Source organism: Acinonyx jubatus, chromosome A1, assembly GCF_027475565.1.
Source record: "Acinonyx jubatus isolate Ajub_Pintada_27869175 chromosome A1, VMU_Ajub_asm_v1.0, whole genome shotgun sequence".
NCBI lineage: Eukaryota > Metazoa > Chordata > Mammalia > Carnivora > Felidae > Acinonyx > Acinonyx jubatus.
In genome coordinates, this window is record NC_069380.1 from 179,371,995 (window position 1) to 179,394,646 (window position 22,652).

A 22,652-nucleotide genomic window follows, 5' to 3' on the forward strand; every position below is an offset into this window, starting at 1 on the left:
TCTGTATAGTTTTCACATTTTACAAACTATTTTTCTTCTTTTGATTCTTCCCCCAATGATTGAAAAATATGTAAAAAATTAATTCTCAGTTCACAGACTGTTTAAAACCAGACAGTGGGTCAAATGTGGTCCATAGGCCACAGCTTCCTAATCTGTCATCTGGAGAAAGAGATAAGTGCTGTACATGACCATTGTGTGAGGCAAATATTCATTTCAAGGCCTCCACCTGCTGTTAAGTGACATGCTGATAGACAATATGCTACAACTTGATCAACAAAGCCAGTACTGTAACTTTGAGATACTCCAGAGTATGTTATAAATGCTACATCAAGTGCCAAGATTTTCTTTACACTGAATTTTTTAAACTTTTGATAAAAAGTCACCAACAGCTAGTCAAGTCTATTTCTACTTGGTTGTTGGGAAAATTCTTTCTACTTTCATTATATTAAAGGCATCTTGAAAGGAAATTAACAGTTTGTCACCTTAACGGTGCGAAATTATGCAGATGAATACTGTAATTTATACAAGATAATGTCTTTTATTCATTTATATTCACAAGCATTTACTAGAAATATCTGTATTTAGAGGACTTTTAAAGAAAATACTTCACAAATGATAAAAATATCCCAAATCTAAAAAGATTTACTTAACTATGTCTATATTTTTATTCCAAGATCTTACCCAATTTCCAACCAGCAATGCCTTAATTACTTGTATGATGTACCAAACTATATATACCTACAGTTTGACATGAAATAAATGTCATTGTGAGGTTAAAACCACGTTTTAGTTTCTGTTTCTTATCTGTACTATAAGTACACCACACATCCGCCAATAGAAGCAAAATTTGTATTCATGTTTCTACTAAAATTGATATACATTTAATATCCATTATATTTTCCTTGATAGTTATCCATGCATATGTAAATTTTATAAACATCCAAATTTTGAAATAAGATTCAGCATTTTTTATACTCTCATTTGTAATCCTTCCTCCCCAACCCCCTTTAAGAAACTAAAATAGGCTTATGGGGCCAATAACACGATGAGCTATTCCACATCTGGTTATCGGAGGCATATTTCCTGATTAAAAAAAAAATCACAAAAAGCTGTTTTTATACGCTTGGTTTCTCCTTCTGTTATTACCCATTTAACAGTAGTTTCACATACAGCCAGGCATGTGCCAAACACAGGGCCAATAATGAAAAATACTGACTTAATATAATTTGCTTCCTTGGCTGCTGGGAAAGCAGAAAGCGTTGACAAACTGTTTTGTGTTTATTAGCGAAGCTATTGTAGAGGGTGATTGGGGTTTCATTATAAGGGGCCTGCAAACAGTTTTAGCACAAATGCCAATATACATTTTAGAATCGAGTGCAATTTTAAGTATTTTCACTCAAATGGTTTTGCAGAATCTACAACCCAAATAAAAAGTATATTGTGTTTTAACACCACCACCGACTACTATACTATTTGTCGCATTGATCTCCATTGTGAATGCTTCAAACCTTTCTACTTTCATGAAATGTAATGGGCAAATACATTCTCTAGAATCACGAGTTATGATTAGTTACTAAGCAATCAGAAAAATCACAGCAAGGCATACTTCTGAAAGAAATCAGAAAGAGTAAAGATCACTTCTCTATGTGCGTTACATAGTGAATCACACAATACCTCATCGATGGTACTGTATATATTAGCTAACAACCATGGGCTAGCTGGAAGCTCATACATCAATGAAAAGATCTTTGTCAATTGCTGTATGCCTCATTATCTCACTAAGATTTCTTGGCAACAATTAACAGTTACCCAATTCATAGAAATTGCCTTTATTATTTTTGAAGCAGCTACTTTCTTTGGCTTTAATGACTAAGAGAATAGAGACAGATGTCTCTGTTGCTAGGGAGACTGAATTAAAAAAAAAAAAAAACAACCTTTGAAATGAAGTAAATAAGCAACTACCATCTTTTTTTAAAAAGGAGAATTCTGTTGGTTTTGAATTAACTATTTGTTTTAAAAACAAACCAGCAGTAGCTCCACTTTTTAAAGGAAATACATTAGAATGGTTTATTACCGTTCTTCTGTGACAGTAATAAATCATTAAAAAAAAGAAAAATAGGCCCACCTGTGCACTCAGTATCAATTGAGGCTGATTATCAGGAACTGGTACTTTCTTTGTACTGGTACCTGAATTCAACAGGAATTGCCTTTTTATATAAGCTGTCAATCCTCTATGACTAAAGAGAAAGCAGCCCCTCCCCTGAGTTAGAAACACAGGGGCCTTGCAGACAAGCTCCTGTGTGGAGTTGAGACAGCTCATGCCTTCTCTTCACCTAGCTCCAATCTCACCTGCAGACCCTTGGCCAGCTGTCCACACACTGGAAAACAACTGATCCAAACCAAGGTAGTTGGCCACTGGACCTAACCCAAGCATTTTTTTTTTCTTTTAAAATCCTTTCCATGTTCATCCCTCCTCCTCTATCTTCAATGTCTGATGCTCCACAATACACCAAATGTACTTCCATTTCCACATGCCCTGGACACGCACATCCTGTTCAAACCCTCCTATAATCTCACTTGTTCTATCACAATGCTTGAAGAGGAATGAAACCGTCACACAAAAAGAAAAAAAATAATAATCCAGTTTGAAATGAAATCACATGTAATAAAAATAATTGCAATCCACCTAAATTCTTTGAAAGAATCCCTAATCTCCTTTGGCATCCATCTAAAATCACCCAAACATCTTTTTGTACTGGCTCTAATTAAATCATTAACCAGGCATCAGCATTCAATTTAAGTATTAGCTAAAAATTGAGCACTTTTTGAGCCTTTCTTGGTAGTAATATTTTGCTTAAATATTAGCATAACATTAAAACATAGGCAAATTCTTAATGTCCTTTTTAAATGTTACATGCTATTGCCATAATTAAAAACCACCCTTGGGGCGCCTGGGTGGCTCAGTCTGTTGGGCATCCAACTTCAGCTCAGATCATGATATCATGAGTCACAGGTTTGAGCCCCCTGTCAGGCTCTGTGCTGGCAGCTCAGACTCTGGAGTCTGCTTTGTGGATTCTGTCTCCCTCTCTCCCTGTCCCTGCCCAGCTCATACTCTCTCTCTCTCAAAAATAAACAGAAAACATTAGAAAACATTTTTAATCACCCTTAATATATAAAACAATGTGCAAGATAAAAGTACTTTCTTTTTCTTAAGAAAATATTCCAAGTTTTACAAAGTTTGGACTCAGTGACCTGGTGATGTCTCCTAACACTCTTCCTTTGTGAAAACATATTTTCAGCTGCAAACGCTGGACTTCAAAAAATAAAAAGTTTGTAAGAATTTGTAATCTGAAAGCTTTCTGTACTTTCTATTGAAATTCTAACTTAGTAAAATGCAATTAGTATTGAAGACAGACCATCATCAAGGTCACAAATTGAGCAGTGCAGCATTTTAGGTGACTGTAACAGCTTTGAGGTCCATGATTCTGGGTTCAAATTACATTTCAACCACTTAAATGGGATGAGACTTCTGTGAATTGCTTGGCTTTCCTAAGTCTCAGTTTTGTTGGTAGTAAATTGTGGATATTAATCACCTCCTAAGTTTGTTGTGAGAGTTAAAATTGTATCACAAATATAAATATGTAGTCCAATGCCCAGCACTGAGATGCACTCAATAAATACTAGAAGTTATCTATTATTGTCATCATTAACTGCTTCTCACTTTTCTCAGCATATTAATTAAAAATCAAGATACAGCTTTCAAAGTTTTCATGAGAACTGGGGACACTGCAGGCTCTCCACCAGTTATGATAATATCATTTAGAAATATTTGCATTAGGTATCAATTGTGATCTATTTCCAAATATTGTGTTCAGTTTGGATGATTATATCAGATCATGAGATCAAGCTAATTTTAATCATCACTTGTTCATCCTCGCCAAGGTAACAAGCTTGCTGTATTCTGAGACGACTTGCTTCAGCATCTAAGAGAGATTATTCCCCTTACAAAGAGCAGCCTTCCAACATCTTGTCAGGACCACTCTCTTTATTTGAAATCCACTCAGAACCTTACCTCAGCCGTTAACATTTCCTGATGAACTTCAACTACCTTACAGCACTGCCTTATAGCAGAGATTCTCAGCTTCATGTACCACACACAGACCATTCATTTAACAAATGTTTACTGGGTGCGAGGTACTATTCTAGGTACCATAAATACAATACTGAACTGAAGGCAGAGAAAGTCCCTGCTCTCTTGGTCCCTACCTTTCAATGATTCAAGATTGATTAAATTAATTAATTAAATAAACAAGTTGGTTTCCTTTAGTAACTTGGAAAATAAAAAAAACAAAACCAGTTGATTTGAGAGAAATTGGAGAAAATATTGATAGGAAAGATGGTGCCCCTGTTTATGGCCACCATCATTCAGCAATGCACAGTTCCAGAAAGTCTGCTCATATAGATTCCAAAACGATGACATGGAAGCTGAGAGCTAAATGGCACAAATGAAGTGGCCATGCAAAGATCTAGGTAATGAGCATTTCTGTAGAAGGGAAAAGATACAACTAAGGTTATCAAGAAGGAATGAGCTTTGTATGCTCAAACAGAAAGCAGAACAGTTGACTGCAACAAAGGAGTATGGAGGCAGATACCCAGAGATGACCTGGGAAAGGCAGGCCTTGAGATGGTTCTAGGGCCAGTTACATAATATTGCCTGCATAGCTTCTGCCAAATATCAGTATGTAGGCCACACCCCCAACCAATTAAAACACAATCACTAGTGGTAGATACCAGGCTGAGTGTGTGTGTTTCAAAGTTTCCTAGATGATATGAAAGTATAGCCAGTATTAAAAGCCAATGATAAAGAGTGTTGCAATCCCTGATATGGAGTTAATGTTTTTGGTTACTTTTTAGTACCTCATCTCCCCATTTAAAGTTTGTGTTCCAGGCATTTCTGATCATTATATCTTTGCAAAATGCCAAATAGAGAACTATGCATGCAGGAAATGCACAATACCAGGCTGTGATTGTCTTCTGTGTGCCTAAATCTGCTTAGAGTGCACTACAGAAACAGACTCATGGTTCTAGGCATATTCCCAATTACATTTTAAAAAATAAACAAACAGGTGCATGCAAACACCAGCACTTAGCAGCTGGCTCCCATGCATTTCCTTCAGGGAAATGAAGATACTGGCTAGAAATCCCTTAAGTATCTGAAAAGGAAACAAAAGAAGTTGTTTTTCTTTGTTTGTTTTGTTTTTGGTTAAAAAGTGAACAATACCAGTACCTGAGGGGCCATAAGGCAGAGGGTCAATGTTCCCAAATGTTAACCAACAATACCTACATAGTAATTTTGCCAGAGTCTCAGCAGTTTCTCTAAAAAGAAATAATTCTTCTCCACAATTATTAGAAATTAGAAATTAGAGTAACTGAGGAAAGAACTAGATGATGAAGGTCACATGGAAAGCAAGGGGAAAAGCATAAGCAAAAAATTGTTGTGTTTGAAAATGACTGTTGGCACACAGAGAATTCCAGAGAGTCATTCCAGGATTGTTTGAGGGAGGTCTAGCTGTGACATCTGTCACCACAATGGCAGCCAGGGTTGGTTTTGATAAATGTCTGCTTCATATGTTCAGTTTAAGAGCAAGGCCCTGCCTAACTAGAAGAGAATCATCCTCTACTTGTGGCTGATAGAAATTGCCAGAAGTCCAGAAAGACTTCTGGGTAATATGTAATAGGAAAAAAAGTTACCCTCTTGGTAGTTGATTCCTGGAATTATCAAAATGGGGCACACAGGTAATGACAGCTGTGAGTACTCCAGACTCATGCCAGTAGTCTTTCTACCTATATCATCCAAACATTGACCTGTAGGTTTGGCCAGTCATAAACAGAGTTTCTAACATCATAATATTGACATAATGCTTTGTTATGCAGAGTCTAGTTATTTATGGTGGGGTTTGTGAGTTTGAACCTTGGTTTGACTCTTAGATCAGCTACTTGCTACTTATTAGCTATGTGACCTAGGCAAACCACTAGACAGCAAGCTCCATGAGGATGTTCTTATTTATCTGTTTGTTTTTGAGAGAGAGGGAATATGCACAAGTGGGGAAAAAGAGCAGAGACAGAAAGAAAGAGAGAGAGAGAGAGAGAGAGAGAGAGAGAGAGAGAGAATATGAATCTCCAGCAGGCTCCATACTCAGCCCCAAGCCTGACACAGGGCTCAATCCCACAATCCTGGAATCATGAACTGAGCTGAAATCAAGAGTCAGTGCTCAAGTGACTATTTACCTCATTTTTTCTAAGGAAACCTCACTGAAAAGAAAAAAAAAAAAAAAAGGATTAAAATCAGATCCAAACCAAAAGTCAAAAGACAGTTTGTTTCACTTGCCTTAGTTTCCACATCTTTAAAATGGGAATGATTATAGTATCTACCACATAGATTTTTTTTAGGTATTAAAAGAAATAATGGATGTAATGCACTTTGCATGTTGCATAGGAATAATAAATATTCCAAATGTTTGTTAAAGAAAGGCCAGTGTGAGTATAATGCTTTTTAGCACTGTAGTGATATTAACAAGATAACTTTCTAATTACTTACAAATATTTTAACAATAGAATGGGGCTTTCTCAGGCTACTTAACAATAATTATCTTGAGTATCTGATCCCAAGCATGGGTTCAAAATTTCAAGCTAAGCACCATATTTCTAATAAGAGCTACATATTGTATCCAGGTTTTTGGTCCACCTATTTCAGCATCTTTCCTTTGAAAACTCCTCCCCTTTCATTCTGAGCTCAGTCTAGGAAAGAATAAGATCACCATGGTGACAACTACTCCCTCTTTGGAGTGCATTCAAATTTATGTTGAGCTTTTCTTAAATGCTGTTGTGTCTTGTCTTTAAATTGTCTCCTGAAGTCACTCCAAGGTCAGGGAAATGTCTTCATCACTTAAGGTCTCCTTCAATAATACAAAAGAGCAATTGGGAGTTCATGATCTAGAATTGATAAGTTTTATAATAAATAAATGTATCATATTTGAGTCAGGCAAATTATCTACTAGGGCCTTTACGTTAAAGAAGTTGTAGGTGATGTGACTAACAGCCCATAAAATAAAAGTGTATGTGTAATACCTTTTTTCCCTCTATAATGAATGTCCTATCAAGACATTCATTGAGTATCACTTATTCAGAAAGTTGCCATACACAATATGGAATATAAGCCTGGGTTCTGATACTGACACAAATTTGGGTCTTTCTGTTTTATACTAAATATAATGCTACCATGAATTATACTGTGAAATAAGTGCTATTTCAGGACTGGGTCCAACTTCATCAGGAGACGGAAACTGAGAAAAAATTTAGTTAAGTCTGATTGGTTAAGAAAAGTTTTAGGGAGTACAGAAGGTTTCAGTCTGGAATGTTCCATGCAGTGTTGTGTGAATCAAATGAGATATGTATATGTAATCCTTATCAGAGCTGGCCCATGACATTACGTGGTTGCCATATGTTAGCTATTATTAAGTTCCAGAATTTATTATTACTATTGTTGCTATTACTGAATTTTAACATCTGATTTACAATATATCTACATTTTGGGAACAGTCTCAATCTGTTTTGTATACATAAAGACCTAAAATGGCTCTCTGAAGCAATCCCACAACAGGAGAGCGTATGGGTAGATAGAGGCAAAATCCTGGATGTTACACAAATATACTTTCAAAATATTACTCAGTATAGGCAGAGGGATTCTGCTTGACCAAGTAGTCATGGCAGTTGAAACTTACCACTGTGCAAAGAATTTGGTTAAGTGTGATGTGGCATCTTTTATCACAAAGTATCTATAACCTTCCTCTCCCCCTACAAAAATTCACTACCATTTCTTATACCTGGATTAGGAAACACACCAAAAGCAGAATTACCCTACAAATGGCTAATTTTATATGTCCTTATCTAAATTGATGATGCTTAGTATGTGATTTATGTAAGAGGAAGCTCTAGAGGGATGGACTAGAGCATGGAGGTAGCTTTTCTGAAAGAATTTCCCTTGACAGCCTTGACTTGGAACACACATACACATAGTAGAAAATTGTTTCGTGAATCATCCTGCTTTGAGTTTTGTTAAAGTAGCACTGTCACCATGTGGGAGCATCATCTTTTTGCTCTTCATTACCCTATTGACATGTTTTTCCACCCCAGTGCTGTTAATCCATGAAAGTTCTTGATGATTAAAACTGATGTGGTCCTTTAAGGAAATTCAGTGGTCAGTAACATTTCCTCTCCCAAAGCCCCTTATATGTCATGCCAGGAGTGACAACTATGTGTGCTTTAGGCCTCTTGAATCGATTTAATATTTCAATTTGTGCTACTGATGTTTCATCTGACAGTGGCAGGTCTCCAAAACACTTCTACAGTGCCACTACTGACCTCATTGAAGGTCAAATAGCAATTAAATTTTGAATTAATTCACTTTTTCTCTCTACACCAATCCCAAAGTTCTTAGATATAGTCACACAAACAAAATAAACTTGGTAAAAGACTCTCAGTGGATAGTTTCCTCAGTCACTCAGAAAATATTTCTTGGACACCTATAGCCTCCCAAACAGTTCTTTAGACACTGAGGATTTAAGTAAAAGGAATTCAGATACAGCTGCTGCCCTCCAGGAGATTAGATTCATAATGTGGAAAGCCTGAATAAAATTGGCTATTCCAAAAAGATGTCTTCAATATAAGTCACAAAGAGAAGTGGTCACTTAGAGCCCTCACATGAATGCTGTGGTTTAGAAGAGAATCCCCCATGATAGCCTGCAGACCAGTGCTGCCTCATGGACAGCACTCCATAGTGAAATATTTTTCACATAGTGAAATGAGAAAAATGAGAGCTTTACCAACCTTCTGCCCCACTAATTCCCTATGTAAACCCTCCATTCTGATTACAGTGGTTCCTCCCTGGACTCTGCTCACTCCATTTGTTTTCCAGCTTCCTATAGAGTAGAATTTTCCACCCTATTTCCATCATTACCTTCCCAATGGCCACCATCTCATACCATTGTCATTATTTCTTAGTATTTTTATTTATCTTAGTGAGTTTTAGTTTCCTACACACATTATCTTAAAAGTCAATTATAAAAACCTTAAATACAACAACCCACATATGATTCGCTATGATTAGAGTGTAGCTGTCAAATAAATTTAATTTTTCAAATGCTCCTAATTTCAAACTAGATACTATTAGCTAATGAAAGCTCTGAGTATGAGTCGCCATCTTTTTCCTAGAATAGGGAAATTAGCAAATGTAAGAGAGTGGTTAAGGCCAGAGTAGACATAAACTGAGATGCTCTCCTTGAAGTAATGGATATGTCAGATAAAGTTGACATGGGAGTAACTTCTCAGTTTTGTTTCACTAGTTATTGAAACGTCCTCCTGTACCACTGGTGATACTCATTTTTGTTTTTCGCGGGGGGGGGGAGGGTTGGTAACAAAGCTACAATAATGACATAAATAATGATGACACTGTTGCTGCTGTTAATAATAATCATCTAAAAAGTAGTCATCAAGTACTTACTGTATGCCTGGCCCTGTTTTAAGCACTTTTACACATAACAAGTAATTGAATCTTCCCAAGAGCCCATGAAGAAAGCACGTTTGCACATGGGATCCCGTAGCTCTAAAAAGTTTAGTAACATGCTCAAGCTCATAGAGCATGTTTAAGAGCAGTCACTGATCAAACCTCAGCTCTAAGCACCACCATTTACTTTGCAACCCTGGGAAAGCCACTTTAACACCATTTTTGCAGAAGAAACCAACACTTTGAGAGGGGACCATGGAATAATATTCTATGCCTGTCACAAGGACTCAATGAGGAGAAGGAAGAGAAGGGAGGGTAGAGGGAGGAGGGACAGGAAGAGAATGGTAATTGAATCCTTCCGCCATCATTCTTTAGCTATTTAACCTTAGAAAGGTTGTTTAGTATCTCTGAGTCTTACTTTCCTTCATCTGTAAAATGAGATGATATCGGCTCCTGGATAACACTGTGGTAAATGTTTTGAAGTGGCTACAGTGAAAGTCTAGCTCAGTAGTTGGTATGTAATAGGCCCTCAGTAAGTAGTCTGTGTTATTATTCTGCAGTGAGCTTATCAAATCCCTAGCCATTATTCACGGCTCATTCTATGCCATCCATTCTCTGATGCTTTCCCTTATGCGCTCTGCCCACAATGATAACTACAATGATAAGTCTTTCCTCTGAATTTCATATCGCTTCACTTTTTTTTTTTAAAAGCCAGCTTGTTCTTCCAAAGTAATTGAGGCTTTTATAAAACAAGACTTACAAACTTCTTTTAACACATACTATTTAATATATCATACTCCCCTAAAATGTAGGCCAAAAAGATTTAGTAATTTTTAAAATTAATTATATGAAATGAGAAATGTTTCATGAACAGAATCTGAAAAGGTAATCTAAATAGTAGTGGAAAAAATAGTGTTTTTTGTTTCTCACGGTAGTTTTCCTCTTCATGTTGACTGTCCATAATTGATGTAAATAGCACCATCTTCCTCTGGAGGATATTAAATCCTCATAAACAATAAGATACTCACATTTTGGGGGGTGCCTGGGTGGCTCAGTTGGTTAAGCCTCTGACTCTTGATTTCAGCTCACGTTATGATCTCATAGTTCATGGGTTCAAACCCTGCCTTAGGCTCTGCACTGACATTGCTGAGCCTGCTTGCAATTCTCTGTCTCCCTAGCTCTCTGCCCCTCCCCACTCATGCGTGCATGCACACACACTCTCTCCCTCCCTCTCTCTCAAAATAAATAAATAAACCCAAAAAAAAGGTATTTACATTTTTGGTAAGAAAAAGATGGCTTAACATCCAAGACAAGCATCTCAATCTGGCCAAAAAAGTATCACATTCTAATATCTGCTCAGTTGTTTTCTTCCTTATTTACTTTCTCATTGTAAAAGTAATATAAGAGGCACCTGGGTGGCTCAGTTGGTTAAGCACCCACTTCGGCTCAGGTCATGATCTCAAGGTTCATGAGTTCGACTCCAGAGTCAGGCTCTGTGCTGACAGCTCAGAGCCTGAAGCCTGCTTCGGATTCTGTGTCTCCCTCGCTCTCTGCCCCTCCTCCACTCATGCTCTGTCTCTGTCTCAAAAATAAATAAATGTTAAAAAAATTTTTAAGTAATATAAAATTATAGTAGAAAGTTAGAAAACTATGGAAAAAAATAAGAAAATACAAATGTTTTGTTATCCGTTTCCCCAGAACTAGTCACTATTAACATATCCTTGTATGTCGCTCTCACCTTTTTCTTAATGTTCTGTGGTACATTAAAAAAAAAAAAAAATCGGAGCACCTGAGTGGCTCACTTGGTTAGGTATCAGACCCTTGGTCTTGGCTCAGGTCATCCTATCCTTGTTCATGAGTTTGAGCCCTACACTGGGCTCTGCACTGACAGCATGGAGCCTGCCTGAGATTCAGTCTCCTCCCCTCTCTGTCTCTCCCCCTGACTTGCTATCTGTATCTTTGTCAAAATAAAATAAATAAATAAGGCTATATGTACTTTTGAAAAATATTTCCATATTCTTATATGTTCTTTAAAAAGATACATTTTTTAGGGCTATATAATACTCCCAACATTTTGATGTTATTAAACTCTTAAAGGTAAATGACTATTTTCAAATTGCCCTTATTTTAAACGATTCCTTAGATAATATCCTTCGAAATATATCTGGCTGTCCAATGATAACTCTTAGCATAAAATGTTAAATGGGTAAGAAGAGGTTTCAAAGTTTTAAGTCTCTTCAGTTCCTCAGCACTATGCATTCCCATAAGTCAGTGATTGGTGACCCCCTCCCCCACACCACACACTTACCGATACCAAGGAAATGAATTTTTTAAAACCTTTCATAATTTTCCTAGAAGACAAATGCTGGTATAATACACTTTATGGACTTTTAAAAATATCCTGCTTAATTCTAAACAGACAATACCAGTGCTCTAGACATTCTAGTTTCTGCTCAGCTTACAAAAATGACTTCCAAATCAAAAACACTGCACTTGTGGAATAAGGAGGTGCTAAATTCATTACATTAATTAAATAAGTGCTAAATTAATTAAGGAAGACATTTGACTGACATGGCTCTAATGCTATGGTGACTGACATAAGCAAACCAAAGTCAGCCTGTAAATAACTCAACACTACGAAATCAAAATGCTAAGGACAACCAATCACCAACAGCTGATTAGGCTTTCAGCTGTAGCCAATCAATCATTTCCTGACCTTGCTTTAGGCTTTTGACTGTGAAAGTCTGTCCCTGAACTCCGGCCTATAAAGTTCTCCTAACCACTTCCGCTTTGGCACTGCCGATTTAAGTTGATTTTTACTCAAACTCTTATGCCTCAGTTTATTTTTTTAAAGTTCTGATGTCAAAGACAGAATCGAAGGAGACCCCCAACAATCCCCAGGAGCAACAAGAAATGAGAGGTAAGCTACCTGTTCAGCCTCTTGAGTTTGCTGATTTCTCGCTGCTTCCGGCACCTACAGAGGTGATAAGAACATCCCTCTTAGATCCTCCATCTGCAGCTTCTACACTCGGAGCCTCAGGACTTCATTTGGGCATTTCTTCCCCTACGGTGACCCATTGCACTACTTCTGGAAATCAGACCTAATAGACCAGCCCCAACTTAGAAACGCCCAGCAATCCCAGGTCTGACTGGGTCTGACTTAAAAACCGGATTGGATCCGGGGTTGGGCTGGGGGCGGAGCCAGTGGGAGGGCTCAGGTGAATAAAATTTTGTTTTAAAGCTGGACAAGTAGGTAACCTTACCAAAGATAATCTTCAATTACGGTGGCTTCAGTGGAGAATTTTTAACCACCTTAGATAGGATTATCCATTTACGAACTGCCCTAGAGAAAAGGTGGTCTCAGCCAAGCACTCAGTATAAAGAAGAGACAGAAAAAATTGTTTTTTCCTCCTCTGTACTTTCTGGGGACCAGGATGAGAACTCACTGGGGCACCCCACCTGGAACCTGCAGATGACGTTCTGGGAAAACTGGTAGTCTGCAAAGGATAAGAATAAATAACAAACTCAGCTCTCCCAGATTTCTACTTGTGGTACCCAGTAGAGAGAAGGTAAAATTTCATGTCTCTTCCTTTCCAAATTCAGATTGGCAGGAAAATATTGATTATTGATCATTTCTTGCCCAGGAATAGCTACTGCCTCATTTGTCTAATTTTGTGTCCCAGGAGCTTGGCTTAACAACCAACCATGACGTTGGGGTGGGGGTCCCAAAAATACATCTAGATGGAGATGTGGGTTGCACTACATTTGTAGCTGGGGTCCTAACAAGTGTTGCCAGCTCTCAGGGGAATTGTCCAAGTATTTCTTTTGGTTATCTTTGGAAGTGGCTCTGCATCTTGGGAAGGTAGTACCTTCTGCACCTTCTCTGGGTCACCGTAGGGGTGACCTTTCTTAGGTCTTCATGGGGTTGTTCAATACAACTACACATATTTACTGTTGCTCCTGGCTGGCACCTAACAAGATATTTGAAAGGATTTTTTTTTCTTTTTTCTTTTTTTTTTTTAAGTAGCTCTACAATCAGAAGTGGGCCAAATTGGAAGCTGATATTAAGATCCTGATAGGAACTATTTTTTAGGACTTTTCCTCAAAGCTAAAATGAAAGAAAGTATGTACCCAGAGGAAAAGAAAAACATTCTGAGTTCATTGTAGAAGGATTTACCAGACCATTCTGAAGAAACACAGCTCTAAATGTAGAATATAGGGATCTTTTGATTTCAATCTTAGTTGAAGATCTTCTTCTTGATATAAAGAAGCAAATTGAGGATAATGTAGTTTGATAGCTGGGCCAGCTTCTGGATATCATTCCGGTTGCAACCCAGTTCTTTGAGGACTTAAAAAATGTACTTGTCTTACAAATTGAGTCTTTTTAAGAACAGAAATGTGGCTCTAGAAACAATTCAAACACCACCTATCCCTTTTGCCAATCCCCAAACCTCCCCTATTCATCTCAAAAGGTTTGCACATATTGTGAAAGATCTGGATTTAAGAAACAAAAGCCTTTCTTGGAGAAATTTGCATACTTCCCCTGTGCCTTTGAGATAAAAGTATTCTACCTGGTCTTCTCTAGGAACCCAGAGCATTCTCTTGATATGAAACTTCAAGGAGACAATTTTTAGTGTGTATGATGGTGGGGGGGGGGGGGATGGGGAATAAAAAGAGAAAAAGAAAGGAAATAAAGCTATATGGAAATTAGGGGAATAAAAAAATTTAAAAGCCTTTCCACAAACATTAGTAAAAGCTTAAGCCATCTGAGCAGGTAACTTTAACACATTCTATTCGCCAGAAACACAATTTGGATTCAACTCTCCTTTTATAAACTAGTGAGTTTTCCATTATCATACTTTTCTCATTGCTAGTACTTTATTTTTTTTTTAATGTTTGTTTATTTTTGAGAGAGACATAGAGGCAGAGCACGAGCAGGGGGAGGGGCAGAGAGAGAGGGAGAGACAGAATCCGAAGCAGGCTCCAGGCTCCAAGCTGTCCGCACAGAGCTGGACGTGGGGCTCAAACTCACGAACCCAAACCATGAGATCGTGACCTGAGCTGAAGTCAGATGCTTAACCTACTGAGCCATCCAGGTACCTCTCTCATTGCTAGAATTTTAAAATGAAAGCTTTAAGATCTCTGCATGTGTCTATGTTACATGCATCTATGTATGTGTGTTATAGATTTGTGATATTTTTCTACCTCCAGATGGCATTGCCAAAATTGATTTGTAAAGACAAACAAGCATTTATATAAAGCAAGTATACTCTCATAAATATAGAAACTAACCCAAATGATTTTCAAGTTCGTGTGATCTAGGATAACGTTTGGTAAATAAACGCTGATTTAAGTTTGTTGGCTTAAGTAAAAGAGGCATGTCTTTAGAGTTATCAGCATTGGATATAATAATACTCTTATTCTACCTAGATTTACTGAAAGTCAGTCTTATGCTGTCTCAGTTACAGAATTTGTCAACAAGAAAAATAACAGATAACAAGATGAAGGTTAGACATTCAATATCATAAAATTTTCATAAATAATCTAAACATAATTGTTAACAAGTAAGGTATGTAAGTAATGAAAAAGTTTATAAACCTACTTTTCAATAATATTTATGCTTATGGTATGTCTACTTAAAAGTAGTTTCCAAAATCTTTTTCGTAACTGAAAACTTTAAAAGTATACTGAGTTAGGTTAAATATTGGATATTCATTGAATATCTAGATTTCCAAATAAGTTAAAATACTGAAAAATTAATTACTGAACATAGGTTTATCTACTTTTGGCTTCCTTTATTGGTGACTCCTGGTACTTTTACAGTCACACACAAAGCAGTGAAAATTTTGAGTTGCCCAGTACACATATTCCGGGCTGAGATGTAACAAGGCAATGCCGTGCCTTCTTTTTTCAGTGCTCATATTATAAACAAGTCCTTTTCATGGTCTATTTGGTGCCACACTATTTTACATTTTTGTGTTTTTTTCTTGCTGATTTTGCTGTTTTAAATGACCCCCCCAAGCACATAGTTAAGTGCTACCTGGTAATCCCAAGTCTAAGAAGGCTGTTATGTGTCTTATGGAGAGAATACATGTGCTAGGTAAGCTTTGGTCAGGCAGGAGTTACAGTGCTGTCGGCCATGAGTTCAAAGTTAATGAATCAACAACATATATTAAATAAGATGTCCTTAAACAGAAACACACATAAAACAAGGTTACATATTGATCTGTTGATTGGCTGATGAAAATGTTGGGACTTGAGGCTTGCACTTATCTAATCCTGTATTTCCCCTAGAGGCAATGGTTCTGTACTTGCTAATTCAGTGTTCCCAGCAACTTCACAGAGCATGACTGCCACAAATAAGGAGAATCAACTGTTATATTTATTTATTTCCCCATGTTCTTGATATTTTATTCTTTGTATGATTATGGCCCTATATTCTTACATTCTTTATTAGGAAGCCTACTTTTTTTTAAAAGTTTTTTAAATCTTTATTTTTGAGAGACAGAGAGACAGAGTGAGAGCAGGGGAAGAACAGGGAGAGAGAGAGACACAGAATCCGAAGCAGGATCCAGGCTCTGAGCTGTCAGCACAGAGCCCAAAGCGGGGCTTGATACCACAAACCATGAGATCATGACCTGAACCAAAGTCAGACACTTAACTGACTGAGCCATCCAGGTGCCCCTAGGATGCCTACATTTATAACCCATTTTCTATGGAGTTGAATATGGTATGTAGGTACACAACACATACACACACACACACACACACACACACACACACAAGCAAATATCCATTAAAATACCTCACCTATAATATTTTGACTTATTTATAATTTATATTATGTATGATGATATTTTATTTATATTAAATTGACCTTTTCACAATGTATTTTTAATCTGTTGGTTTTTCAGTCAAATGGGACTCATCATATTATTACTTCCCTTATACAGGGATACCTCATTTTATTGTGCTTCATTTTACTGCACTTCACAGACAATGCATTTTTACAAATTCAAGGTTCATGGCAACCCTGCATTTAGCAAGTCTACTGATGCCATTTTTTCTAATAGCATTTGTTCATTTCATGTCTCTGTCAAATTGTGGTAATTCTTGCAATATTTCAAACTTTTTCATTATTATTATATTTGAACTGTTTCAGTCTCATGATAAAACTTCAATGGATGACAAGTTGCTTCTTGTGGAGGAGCAAAGAGGCTGGTTTCTTGAGATGGAGTCTACTCCTTGTGAAAATGCTGTAAAGACTGTTGACATGACAAAAAAAGCATTGAGATTATTGTATCATTAACTTAGTTGATAAAGTAGTGGTAGTGGTAAGGTTTGAGAGAATTGACTCCAAGTTTGAAAAAAGTTCTACCGGGGGTAAAATGCTGTCAGAGTCACAAGCCACAGAGAAATTGCTCAGGAAAGAAAGAGCGCAGCAAATGGCATTGTCTTATTTTAAGAAATTGCCACAGCTACCCAACCTTCAGCAACCACCACCTTGATCAATCAGCAGATATTAATATCGAGGCAAGACCTTCCACCAGCAAAAAGATTATGACCCACTGAAAGCTCAGATGATGGTTAGCATATTTTTTTAGCAATAAAGTATTTTTAAATTAAGATACATCCTTTTTTTAGACATAAGGCTATTGTACCTTTAATAGACTACTGTATAGTGTAAACATAACATTTATACGTACTGGGAGCCCAGTAAATTCATTTGACTTGCTTTATTGTCGTATTTACTTTATTGAGGTGGTCTGTAACTAACCCTACAATATCTCCATATTTTCTTAACACCTCAGTAAAGTGCTTGTTCTATTTGTTCATCCTGGCTTACATAGTTCTAATGATACAAAAAACCTCTGCAGACCACTTTTATTATTTTTTGTAACTGTTTTGTAATAGTAAGCTAAGCTATTCAAAGATATTCCCACTCAATTTTCCAAATGAGCTACTCAAAAATTTAAATAGCATTTTATAATTACTTTTCTTATTCTACGTTACAAATATCTCATTGATTTATGTACTCCAGGACTCGAAAACCAAAATCTACATCCAATGATAGTTGGCAAACATTGGTAAGCATGCTATTCACACTTCAGTATAAGTGACAACAGGATTTAACAAAAGTTTCATAATTTAAAATTGATGTAATTAATTTACTAGATCATAGCTTATCATATCATATTCTTCATAATAAAACTTAGACTTTCTCTAGAATAATCCCATACTTTTACTTGTTCAAAATATTTCAATTAGTGGATCAGTATCTGGAATAACAGACTGGACTAAAAATTAAGGCTTTTCTCCTTTTTAGCTATGCAAAGATGAGCAACCTCTTGGGACCTCAGATTTCAGGATTAAGAGGACTTTAGTTTTATGTTAAATAAAATAATTTACATTGAGAAAAAATTTTAAATGTAGTACATGACATGTATTTAATAACTGTTCCTATCTACATTTTTAACCCTTCATAACTGTTTTATTAAAACACCACACACACATTATATATTTGTTCTGGTTACATAAGCTCTATTTTAGTCTTTAAATTTTGAAGGAAATATTTTGTGAAATATATAATGTTGCATGACTATATATTGGATAATTTGGAATATTTAAAGAAAACCTGTTGTAAATCTCACGACGTTAACAGGCATCTCAGGTATATAGTGTCAAAAACAAATATCTCAAAATGCTCTCATCTTAAAGGTTAGATGTTAAGTATTAAAATCTGTTTCTATGCTGGCAAAAAAGGAAAAGGAAAAAAAAAGCTCTGTGTATTACTTTCATCATGGTGCTAATAGTTTCAGTGCTTACACAGAAGTGCATTTTAAACTAGAGGGGAAAAAAAAGTTAATCTTATTTTTAAAGAGACTAGGTCACTTATATATTCAGTACATACTGATTATTACAAAACCTTTAAATGGGAAGCAAAGTGAAAAATGTCAACTTGTATTCCACTGATAGGGAATTAAATCCACACGTCACCCACTGCAGGATATGTTGCTGAAAACACAGCCTTCGTGTAGATCTGTTAATTATCCCAAAATTTCTACCTAAAGTAGGGTTTCAATTTATTACTATCAAAAACTGAATAACATTGGTTCTACCTAGCCCTTACCAATGGCATTCTTTCAAAAGATCAGGGTTTTTCTCATGATTTTTAAGTTCTTTTATCTTCATTTTGTAAATAGTGAAAAATAGTCAAAAACCCCATATTTTTAGTGACGACAGAATCACATCTTGTATCTCATCCTAGCCTGGTTGAAAGCATATATGAGTGTCTATGAGAACTATGAGAATCTACATTTAAATCTAATGTTTTCTATGAATTCAACAGGGGGTAAAATCATTTTATACACTAATTCCAGTTAAGCAAAAGAAGTTGCATAGAAATTTTTAAGGCACTGATCTACTAACTGAAATATTTTGAGCAAGCAAAAATATGGCATTATTCTTAAGAAAGCCTATGCTTTAGTATGAAGAATATGATCTCATAAGCTATGATCTAGTAGTTAATTACATTATAATAAATATATGTATTGCCTCATATGAGGAAGGAGAGTAGTATTTAAAATTTCAGTAATAAGCCTGAATGAAAAGAAAAAAAAATTTAAAAAGCCAGAGAAAGTATGGATGCAACTAAAAACTTGGACAAACACTGGTTTATGCTTACAAAGCCCATTGCCTAGTTAGGCTACTCTCATTTATTCTATTAGGGCTGGACATGACACTGTAAATTGAACAGCAGATGGCAGAAGTCTTATGAAGTTCTTTGCTAAGTAGGTAGGTATTTCTTGAAAACAGGTTCAATAGAATGTAAACTACAGTGCCAGACAGTTAGCATGAAGGACTTGAGAAAGTTGACAGCAGTTTTCTGCAAGCCAAGCTCTGTCTCATAGACTGGATTATTTAGCCAGAATTCAAAACATTTGTGGTTGCAAGAGTCAATTATTTTTTTTTTTTTTAGTTTTTATTAATGTTTTATTTATTTTTGAGAGAGAGAGAGAAACAGAGTGGGAGCGGGGGAAGGGCAGAGAGAAAGAGGGAGACCCAGAATCTGAAGCAGGCTCCAGCTCTGAGCTGACAGCACAGAGCCCAATGCGGGGCTCAAACTCATGAACTGTGAGATCATGACCTGAGACGAAGTCGATGCTTAACCGACTGAACCACCCAGGCGCCCCAGCAAGAGTCAATTATCTTAACTAAATGATGGCCAGACCTAATGAGAGCACTGAGAAAACTCAGTGAGTTTCCAGGCCAGCATGCTAGGCAAATCACTTACATCCTAAGATTTGCTTTTATTATCAACGTGGTTCCTAAAATCATGTAGCCTTTTCTCTCTTCCTACATTGCTACAATAGTCCTCATTTTCCATTTCCCTGACAACCATGTACCAAAGACCCATCATTTCCAGGAAACTGAGTCAGAGAATTATATTAGATAAGATTAGGAGGATGAGCAAGAAAGAGAAAAAGAGGGAATGATCATTGAATCTAACAAGGTCAAGAAAACCCTCTAGGAACCTGAAATATGGACCTTACTCTTCATGGTAGGCTCTATTCTTCCAGGTCTGGCTCCATCTAACCTACCTGCAGTGTTCCAATCTATGACTTGCTCTGGAAGAGGATAAATGGGTTACGTAGGATATATCAGAGTCTTAGGTCTGTTTCACCATACCCCTTCCCATTTCTGCCAAAATTGACAACTCTACATATAGAATGGATTTCCTAAGTACTCAATGATGTCTCCTTAAGAACCAAAACAATGATGGACCCACGTTTCCAAGAAAAAAAGTGGTACTAGGGGATATTCTAGAAATGGATACCACCTGGGGCACCTGGGTGGTTCAGTCGGTTAAGCGTCCGACTTCAGCTCGGGTCACGATCTCGCGGTCCTTGAGTTCGAGCCCCGCATCGGGCTCTGGGCTGATGGCTCAGAGCCTGGAGCGTGCTTCCGATTCTGTGTCGCCCTCTCTCTCTGCCCCTCCTCCATTCATGCTCTGTCTCTCTCTGTCTCAAAAATAAATAAAACGTTAAAAAAAATTAAAAAAAAAAAAAGAAATGGATAGCACCTAATCTATGTGCTAGGGTCCTTAAAGTCAGAGATGTACTCTAATAAATTCAAGCCTTCCTTACACAACCCAGTTTGGATCTGACCTCCAAGACACTAGGAACAATTATGTTTCAGAGATAGTTAAAGTGTGCTGAGCATTATCCCACTGAGTGCCTTTCTCGCAATCTGAAAATAGTGTAATCCAAAAAGAAGTCACCACTACCCTAATAGAAGATTCCCTCAGTTCAGACCACATAACCAAGAAAACATATGGGGACAGCAAGAAAAAAATGTGGAAAACTAGTCATGGTAGAAAGGTAGGTTTCAGACAAATTGCTTGGACTTCAGTTTCTTTACCATCAAAATGGAGCCAAAACTGCAGATAACATTCATTTATCTCTGACTATGTGTCTAAGTACCATGCTAAGTACCTAACTGCATCATCTACTTTACTTCTCACTACAACCTCATGAGATTCCCATCCAGGCATAATATTATATGCTCTGTAAGTACTTTCCAAACTCACTGTTCCAGCCAGGCTGTCTGATTATTGCATTATGCACATCCTCTTCATCAAAGTATCCACATCATCAACCTTGCCCGTAAACCCATTCTCACTTACTTCGCCACCTAAGAACTTCCCTTTACTTTCTGCCTCATTTTCACAGGAAAAAGAAAACTAAACAAAACAAAACAAAACAAAAAACACAAACAAAATCTGCTAGAAATAAAAAAAAAGGATAGAAAGGGAAGAAAGAAGAAGAAAAAATTTAATCCAGATACCTTTTCCTTTTATCCATCTAGTTACTCATAAGTCTCTATCTTAACTGTTCCCCTATCTTATCCTTGGCTATAATATCTGCATGAATACTCAAATTACTAAAATTATTCTATAACTGAGGTTTTAGCTAAGTCAGATGATCCATCTCCAAATTAGAGTTGCAAAATGTATTTTTAATTGTCCCCATAGAACCCTTTAATTTTCTCACCCCCAAAGTGCACTGTCTTGCTGAGGTGTGACCTGTAAAAATATAAAAAGCAAGATCTGAAAAGCAAAAGACTGGAGAAAAATGTATGCAGAAGGCCTAAGAAAAAGCCTTAGGAAGCCCTTTGATATATGGTGCTAGATGCTGTAGAAATATATTGAGAATACCAGTTCAGGAGCAATAAAAACACAGAGGATTTTACTAGGAACATCAGAAAGGCTTGCTGGTTTCCTTTTTGCTTGTTGTCTTATGGCATGTATAGATTAACAACATTAAACAGATCAAGGGGGCCAAGTTTTTCTTTCAGTGCAATGCTATGTGGCCCAACTGACCACAAACATCACCTTTTATTTCCATGTGTACATAACAAATATGAAAAGTTTGATGACCAAATTATTTGTAGAAGCAAGGGGATAAGGAGGGGGTACCAGAGGGGACACATCCAGGTAGAGAAGAGGCAGATACATGACTGAAGAATTGTAGTCATTCAATTGGGTTGGAAGACAGAGACAGACAATAGCAGATTTCAGAGAAAGAAAATGACAGGACAAATTACTTTTGTCCCTAAGGAAAAAAAAAAAAAGCCAGTTTTTCTACACGGAGCTGGAAAAGCCCTATTTTGTGCTCTGTATCAAAGCACTTTGGTCAACAATACAAACAACATGAGGCAGAGCAAAACACAAAATTGTAGCTATGATTCCACTCACCAAAGGGTAGATCTTCAATGTGCAATTCAGCTGGCTTTACAGGACTGCTCCACAGCAAAGCCAAGCAACGAAGCAAGCCCCAGTCTTCTTAGGCAATAAAAAGCTGGATGTAACTGTTAAAAAAAAAAAAAAAAAAGAGAAAGAAAATAGATAAGATTCAAATGAGCACATAAAAAAAAAGAATAAAAATGCAAATAAATACTATATCTCCTCAAAATGTAGGAAAGTTGGAATTAGGAGCTAAATAAGCTAAATTGTACACCTTACCCTTAAGAATATCTTTCATCAGAGAAATGTAAAATATGGTTATAAAACCTATTAATTAAATCAGTC

The 22,652-nt window shown here is 36.7% G+C and overlaps 2 long non-coding RNA genes across 2 annotated transcripts in view; one reads left to right on the forward strand and one right to left on the reverse strand.

Annotated features, from left to right (window-relative positions):
• Nucleotides 1-12,894: 12,894 nt before the first annotated feature.
• Nucleotides 12,895-22,652, forward strand: part of LOC113592615 (uncharacterized) — a 54,117-nt gene continuing 44,359 nt past the window's right edge. The window contains exon 1 of the long non-coding RNA XR_008292704.1: nt 12,895-13,131. This is a non-coding gene — a long non-coding RNA (uncharacterized LOC113592615). The remainder of the gene's footprint in view (nt 13,132-22,652) is intronic.
• Nucleotides 22,189-22,652, reverse strand: part of LOC113592593 (uncharacterized) — a 228,467-nt gene continuing 228,003 nt past the window's right edge. Inside the window, exon 4 of the long non-coding RNA XR_008292488.1 lies at nt 22,189-22,432. This is a non-coding gene — a long non-coding RNA (uncharacterized LOC113592593). The remainder of the gene's footprint in view (nt 22,433-22,652) is intronic.